The sequence below is a fragment of the Bactrocera dorsalis genome, chromosome 1 (assembly GCF_023373825.1).
Source record: "Bactrocera dorsalis isolate Fly_Bdor chromosome 1, ASM2337382v1, whole genome shotgun sequence".
NCBI lineage: Eukaryota > Metazoa > Arthropoda > Insecta > Diptera > Tephritidae > Bactrocera > Bactrocera dorsalis.
This window is the reverse complement of record NC_064303.1, coordinates 19,371,803-19,380,778: the sequence shown is the minus strand read 5'-3', so window position 1 is coordinate 19,380,778 and position 8,976 is coordinate 19,371,803.

Here is an 8,976-nt window from a genome sequence, read left to right as displayed (position 1 = left end):
GTGCGATAATTTGTTTGTTGTTTTAGTTATATAAGAAAAACTAACTTTTTTTCCAGAAGAATTTACTCTCTCGTAAGCTGACCTAATCTATAGTCAGGCAACTGAAACTGGTAAGCGAAGTCATAGCGACGTAGTATATCACAACAAATTTGGACATTTGCGGTTAAAAACTTTTTAAAAAGTTGCCGTGAACGCGTTAAAGCGACATTAAACGCCGGTCAAATCACTAAAAATTAAGTTAACCGTCCTTACGTCGCCTACGCAAGCTGTAACTTGAATAAAAATTGAGATAGCTCGATGAAACTTGGTATATGGTTTTCTAAGTACAAAAAAAAATACGAGTCTTAGATGGAGGTAACGGGACCTCTGTCACGCCCACATATCGCCATTAAGCGAAATCTATAAAGTGCCATAACTAAGCACTTAATTAAGATATAAAACTGAAATTTGACACAGGACACCGCAGTGACAAGTGGCACCTGTGGGCAAAAAGTTTTGAAAAAGTGGGCCTGGCCCCGTCCTCTAATAAGCTTAATAATAATTTGTGCTAAACCGTAAAGCTACGATAACCCAGTTCAAATACTCTAAGAACTCTTACTGAAAATGGATGACAACACTTCTCTCTCTTTCCATATAACGGTACTGTTAAAAACTACTACAAGCGCAATTTGGACCCAGTATTTATAGATGACTTTTGATCGGCATAATTCTTCTCTATTAATAGTTTGTCTGTATGTCAAAAATTGGTTGAATCGGATCAATTCTTCCTTAGCCCCCATATACCTAATATAAAGATTTTTCGAACTTTCGATGACTATGATCGGCCAATATATGAGTTATCTAATTAAAATTAGGAGAACGCGTTTTACTCATAATATCGTATATTTGTGTCTAAAATAAAGGGTGATTTTTTAAGAGCTTGATAACTTTTTTTTTAAAAAAAACGCATAAAATTTGCAAAATCTCATCGGTTCTTTATTTGAAACGTTAGATTGGTTCATGACATTTACTTTTTGAAGATAATTTCATTTAAATGTTGACCGTGGCTGCGTCTTAGGTGGTCCATTCGGAAAGTCCAATTTTGGGCAACTTTTTCGAGCATTTCGGCCGGAATAGCCCGAATTTCTTCGGAAATGTTGTCTTCCAAAGCTGGAATAGTTGCTGGCTTATTTCTGTAGACTTTAGACTTGACGTAGCCCCACAAAAAATAGTCTAAAGGCGTTAAATCGCATGATCTTGGTGGCCAACTTACGGGTCCATTTCTTGAGATGAATTGTTGTCCGAAGTTTTCCCTCAAAATGGCCATAGAATCGCGAGCTGTGTGGCATGTAGCGCCATCTTGTTGAAACCACATGTCAACCAAGTTCAGTTCTTCCATTTTTGGCAACAAAAAGTTTGTTAGCATCGAACGATAGCGATCGCCATTCACCGTAACGTTGCGTCCAACAGCATCTTTGAAAAAATACGGTCCAATGATTCCACCAGCGTACAAACCACACCAAACAGTGCATTTTTCGGGATGCATGGGCAGTTCTTGAACGGCTTCTGGTTGCTCTTCACCCCAAATGCGGCAATTTTGCTTATTTACGTAGCCATTCAACCAGAAATGAGCCTCATCGCTGAACAAAATTTGTCGATAAAAAAGCGGAAAGCGGAGTTCGAACCGAACACTGATTTTGGTAATAAAATTCAATGATTTGCAAGCGTTGCTCGTTAGTAAGTCTATTCATGATGAAATGTCAAAGCATACTGAGCATCTTTCTCTTTGACACCATGTCTGAAATCCCACGTGATCTGTCAAATACTAATGCATGAAAATCCTAACCTCAAAAAAATCACCCGTTAGATACATTTGAGCGGATACTTGACCTATCCCCCATATAACTAATATCACAATTTTCGAACATCCGGCTGACTTTACTCTATATGATTGGTTTTTTAGTATAATATGTTAATAATATGCGATATTCAAAAAATTAGATAAAACTCGAGTCAATACCATCCCAGCTTTCATATACAGTCTGTCAAGTAAGAGCGTGGTCGGTATAATTTATAAAAAAAATTATTTTATAAAACTTTCATATTTATATGTATATACATACATTGTACACATTACAAACAATGATGCAATTTGGTCAATAATGTGTCCAGTCACCACCGGCGTCGATAATTGCCTGGCATCTCCGAGGCATGCTTTCTACTAATTTGACGCGTATTCTAGTGGCAAAAATCTCCAGATCCGACGAATTTCGTAAGACAACTGCTTGAAAGTGTATGTGCGTCTTCCACGAAGCTTCTGTTTAATACATATATGCCCAGAAATTTTCAATAGGATTTGCATCGGGCGACTGCGACGGTCAATCAAATTTAACGATGCCAGATTGAGTTTTCCACTAAGTACAGAGCTTGCTGCGATATTTAGGATCGTTGTAATCTTCATTTCTTCTGATGAACCATCGTTAGGCAGATAACAGTAAAGAATTTTTGTAGATTTTTATCATTTTCTCGGCATTTAGGTTGTCGGTAAAGGGGTACAAAGTGCCGAATCCCTGCTTTGAGAAGCAGTCCCAAAGATGCACCTTTATTCCATGTTTTACGGTCCGCTGAATAAGCCTTTTGGGGGAAGTTGACCAGGCTCGTGTGAGGACAGAACGTGCCCGTATAGAACATTCATCAGTAAAAATGACATTTTCAAAATCTCAATCAATATTCTCATGCGCCCAAGCGAGTCGCTTTGTCACAAGTTTTTCAGTCAAAAGAGGCTTCTTCATTGTGTTGTGCCATTTCAGATCATGAGTATGAAGAAGGGTTCGGATAGTTTCTTAGGATATATCTAAACCTTTTGCCACTAATTTTGCTTCCCCTTGCCGCAATGTCAAACCACGTTCTGGTAAATCATCGACATTTTTAGCCACTTTATATCACTGTATCCACTTCTATACAAATGCCTTCGACATTCTCATATATTTAGCAGCCGCTGATTGCGACATTCTGGGATCTTTCGGGTGGTGCAAAGGAACACAGCCTCGTAGCGCGACGGACGTGTACTTAGCTCTCATGGCGTTTAACGTGATTCGCTTTCAAAAGATCAACAACAACTGAACCTTTGTTAATAATGCATCAAGGACAAAGCTTCCCTCTATCGGCTCGCGAAGGAATTAGAGCGAAATCTTTCATTAACTGTCGGAAGAAGTCGACCACGCTCTTACTTGACAGGCTGTACTAAATATAATGTTCTAACAAACCTTATGCCGAATATGTCGGTCATTACATCAGTTATGTAGAGTATATCTAGGTTAGGTTAGGTTAGATGGCTGATCAGTGATCGCACATGGACTGGTATAAATAATTCTTTGTGAAGCCATAGAAAGGGAAAACTCCTATGTTCAGACTTACAGATTGGCAAAACGTTTAATAGCCAACACGAATTTGTAAAGGCGCTTATATAGAACACACGCCTGTTCGGTGAGATATCCGAAGGAGTGCAATCCCAAGTGTTTAAGGGAGCAGTGGGGTAATCGTTTTTCAAAACTTTTTTTTTTGTTTTTTGCACTTTCTGTTTCCTTGTACTCTAAGAATTAATGTAGAAACCCACCTTACCATTGGAAGGTTTCGAAAAAGGCCCAGAAATAATAATACCGCTCGACGTTCAGAGCGCACGGAGTGCACACCTCAAACTTTAAACGTTAACTTATTTTTTTATTTATCAACATTTTTTCATAATTGTAGTAAAGACGATAACCATTCACAGACCTTTTAAGAATAAATTGGCTTTTTGTGTTTCAGGTGATCCAAACATGAGAAATCTCCGACAGAAGTCATCAAAAAATTCCGAAAAAAAATTGTTTATACGGTCTACGATCAGGTATGATATGTAAAACATGTTCTATTGTAGAATAAAAATTTCAAAAAAGCAGGCCAGGTTACCCTACTGACCCCTTAAGTGTTGAACTCCCAACCTCGAGTCAATAAGGAAGTGTTGACTTGTTTCTACCTAATCGTTTTCCGAACAGCTTTTACAGACGACGTCCGGTAAGGTTCCCAATCTTATAGCATGTATGTCAATAAGGCAGTGGCTTTTTAAAATCCCATTACTAATGAGAGGCTAGTTTTACTGAGGGCAAAAATATCGCTAGATCTCCTGCGATCAATCTTGGGCCAAACGGCTTTTGCGACTGCGCAAGTGCCGATGGTGGCCCAGCCTAGAAGACACTGCAATAGTCAAGAAGTCTGAAACTGGAGTTGATAGAAAGCTCCCGACAAAGCTCCCAAGCTTTGACCAAGCACAAAGAAGCTCACTGCCCCACTCTTCTAAAGACTTCTTCCCACTCATAACTCTGTCGTTGGTACTTAGAAAGACAAGGAGCCGCCAGAGTTCGTTCGAGTTTTGGCGACTCCATTATCCGGATGGCTCGGTATGCAGTCAAATGGTGTGAGGATATCAGAATATTCAAATACGCGATCTTTTAAGAAACCAGTTTCTCCTAGTTTAGTAGCATTATGTTCAAAATGGCGTTAAGTGTCATGTTTGGAGTGGACCTTAGTGCACGACATATGCTGATGAGCTCATCCCGTTGAACGCCTTCGAGTTTCTTTGCAAATGTGATTGTTTAAATGACTTCATCATCTTCCCGCATATATACACCACTCTGCCTGGGAAAAACTGGCGCACCCTAGGACAACACCACCACGCTCAGCCAGCGATCACCGCACGACGACACCATACACCATCAACTTAACAAAAAGGAATTGGATAATCGCTTACTGACACTTCGCACGTCAACTTTCGTCACCCTTATACGTCAGCTGAAGTTCGCCCATCAACATCACCTTTGGCACACGAACATCGGTCTTCAGGAGCTTCGCATATACACGGCGCCGCCTCATCCTCTCGCTGCTCTACCGCGATTAACCTATTCGTCCTCGATTCGCGGAATCTCGATCGCCAGCTCCGGCAAATCATCATCTTTTATATAAATTTATATTTTATAAATAAATTCGTTAAAAACCCCAAAGTGTACAAAGTGTTTGTTATTTGAATTAAAGCAGTAATGTGTGCTCCACATTACATTGGATATATGTAATTAAACATGCTAGTGAAGTGCTTTATCACAAAATAGAAATGATGATTGGGCATCCTTTTAAACAGTGATCTTTTCTAGAGCCCTCCCCCGCATAAAGACTCCAGAGAACATAATGGGCTTGACTATGGTGTCATAGAGGCAGAGAACAACCTTCGGTGTGAGACCCCACCTCTTGCCAATGGCTCCTCTATAGCAGTATAGGGCAATCGATGCCTTTTTGCACTCTCTTAGATACACGGCTTCCATTAAAGCCTTTACGATAAGTATGTTGCGCTTCTGATAGATAGTCTCTCGGAATGCGCCACCTTATGTACCGCCAAAGTATCTCTAGAGTTTTAAGCAAGAAGGAGGAGAGGCTGATGGGCCTGAAATTCTTGGCCGTAACGTGGGAGCCCTTGCCAGCCTTCGAGATTAACGTAACTCTGACTCGTCTCCCGGCCCTCGGGATGTCTAATGCAGTTCTCATGGATAGGTGTATGACTCCTTATCAGACTGTTGCACCCGCGCTCGTATGATGCGATCTGGACCCGCGGTCTTGAACGGTTTGAACGAATTGATCGCCCATGTCATGTGTCGTTCCTACAGAAGGTCGACAAAGGCGTACTGCAAGAATTTCTGGGGTGTTTGGGGTGAATACGCCTGAACCTAGAGGACTCGTGCCAGCTCTCCAATTTTTCGCAGAAGCTTCTCACCGAAGTCATCTTTGCCTTTCTTTACTCGGACTTGTATATTGCAAGTCCCGTTTTATACAAAACCCAGTCGTCAGTTGACCCACTTCTACTGTGGGCCCTGTTAAATAAATGTCTGCAGGAGGCCCTAATATCCAAGAGTTTCATAGTATTCCAGGAGGTTTCTCTCTGCCCTTCAGTGTTTTCAGTAGACAGGAGCTCTCCAATGCCAATGCACGCCGAGCTGAAGACTTCGATTCACCCGCCCACCAAGTCAGTGGTGATCAATACGTCGACCGCAAGTAAGTGTGGGAAATTTTGGCGGATCCTCTTGCGGTATCCTTCCCAGTTTGAATTCCTAGGATTTCCAAACGACTTTCTAGATGAACATTCTCCGACTAGACTAAGCCTGATATGATCAGAAATGGAGTGGTCATCAAATATGTTCCAGCTTGAGATCAGCGGGGCAATCCCGTAAGAGGCCAAGGTGAGGTCAAGAACCTCCTGCCTGCCTGCAGTCACGAAAATGGGTGAGTTTCCCTTATTACAGATGAAAAGTTTTTCGCTAACAATGTAATCAAAGAGCGACTCATCTCTATTATTAGTGTCCGAGTTACCCCAGATTGAATGTCGTGAATTGGCGTCAGAAAAGCCAGATATTTCCGGTGTCACACCCCAGTTTTGCCGTCACTACGTCAGACCATCATTCAGGCTCTGTTTCTACCTGCTTCGTTTGTCACCAGAAGCTTATGGCTCTCCGTCCTCAGTCCAGAGATGCTGTTACTAGTCAGTCACAGTTCCTGGATCAGGAGGACGCCAGCTCCGTCTTGCCTGGTCGAAGCATTAAATTGGCGGGGCCGCCTTTGCGTATTGGAAGTTAATTTGGAGGAATTTCATCTTTCAGAATCTCCTCCAGAAATGTTTGTTCAGCGCCCATGTCGTGCTCGATCCGCACCTCCTCAAACAGTTGTTCGACACTGAAGACGGAGTCGCCGATTGACGAACCGCCCCCAGCACTCGCTACGTTCAAGAGACTTGGGTCGTCATCCATGGTCGTTTGATCATCACCATCGCCGTCTGCCTTATCCATCAGCTTTGGCACCCGTCGAGAATACTTTAAGGACTATCCTTTCAACCCCACAACTTATGGCTCCCTTGCTGTTGCTGAGAGGACCGATGAGTTCCGCATTTACCAGTATCAGCGTTTGCCGATATGGTTTCTCAATTCTCTTCAGCCTTATTATCCTCCAGTCTTGCGTGGATAGTGAGCAGTTACAATACCTAAGGATTTCTTCAATATCACTCAGAAAGATTCGGCTGGCAACCAGACGCGAGCCCTAGGGCGAAGTAAAAGATCCACTTTGTCCACCGCCTCCAATCCGGATCCCCTCCGCACCTTCCACACCTGAAAGACTGTCTCCTTACATAGGAGAGCCGATCTTCTATCGACACCTCTAATCAGCTACTGGAGTCTGGGTATTGTTGCTGCAGTTTCCCACAAACGGCATCGTCGCCCCATGAGTAGCAGACCTGTGGGTTTGTAAATGAATTAAATGCATGAATTCCACTAATTTATTTATTAATTTGAAAATTGTTAAGAAATGTTGTACATGAATAACTCGACTTGACTGACTAACTGAACTCTATGCTATCTGTACGGTAATGTGTAAAGAAAGTGAGCTGTCATCTAACGGAATACTAGCGCTGTCAGCGCCTTAACGATCAAAACAAAAGTCATATCGATATGATATTGGCGCGAATTTTAAAATCGAAGTCAGAATGAAATTAAAATTGCAAATAAATTTAAATTAAATCTGACCGCCACAGACCCACCCAGGATAGATCTGGGTGTCGGTTTCGACATCCCATCACCTCCCTTCGTCGCCTTTCTGGCAACGTTTGTGTTTTTGTTGTTGTTTCTTGTGTTTTTGTCCATGTAAAAAGGGTTCCCACTCAGATCCGCTGTTCGTCCACCGAAAAGGTAGTCATCTTTTATGGTCCTAAGGCTAAATCAGTGATAAGGCCAACCGTGGGTTGACGTGCGACGTTATGAGGCAGTACGTTCAGAGCCAACCAGCGTAAAGAAAGAGTCATCTCAACATACACTTACCAATTTAACTTAACGACGACGGGAGGGGAACGTACTCAGAGGCATGCCACGGTTTTAATGGGACGGGGGCGGTTGCGACATTAGCCCGTCAGCCATTTCTAATGAGTAACACCTCATCATATTCAGGTGCCAGAATGCCGTCACCACCAGCCCAGGGTTGTACCAAATCCTAAATAGCGACTCCTAATCACTAACCGTGATCTCCCCTTGGGGATTTGCTATCTTGACGTGATGAGGGGGCTCAATAGATATTATGATCAAAAGAGCGATGCTGGCGGTAGCGTAGCTACCAGTAGGGCCACCCATGCCGGTAAGATGATGGTAAAAGCAATCCACAATATATCAGAGTCTGTTACTATAAATACGGATGAAAGCGGACGTCTGTACTTGTATCAAGAAGTTCGCTATGTAAATGTGTAAGGATGGAAAACAGTAAACCCTTCAGAAGGCAAGGGGAAACCACCAAATCGATTTACTTGGCATAAGTGAAACATGGTGGCCAGATTTCCCAAAATACAAAGTTCTTTTTCTCTGACAACCAAACTAAAAATCACCGCAATGGTGTAGGCATTATAATTAAAGAAAACATTCCAAAATCTGTCATCGGATTTGTGCCGAAAGCTGATAGATCAATGATGCTAAAGTTATTTGCAACACCACTGAACTAGCCGTAATTAAAAAAAGCCAAATCTTGATAAGTTGAGAGACGAAAGTGTGAAACGCCTATTTCAAAGTGAAATTATTGAAAAAATAAATGATATCCCATCAGGAAGGGCAGAAAGTATATGGACCGACTTAAAAGAGAATACTTTCTTTTCAAAAAATTCACGAAAATCGCCTAATTTTTCATGCGTTACACTATTATAGCTCCTTAAGCCATTATTCCAGCAAAGTTTTACCCTGTTACTTTAATTGCTTTTTATGTGTATTACACTGGAAAGTGAAAGAATCAAATGGAATTAAAATGTATGTGTATTTATATGTGAAGTAGGCGTGGTTTTTGTCCGATTTCGCCCATTTATATCGTACATAAGAATCTTGACTTTGATTGAAATCGGTTTACAAATGTAAAAAGTAGTAAATAGTAAATAATTCCATTACCTCAGTAGGTGCC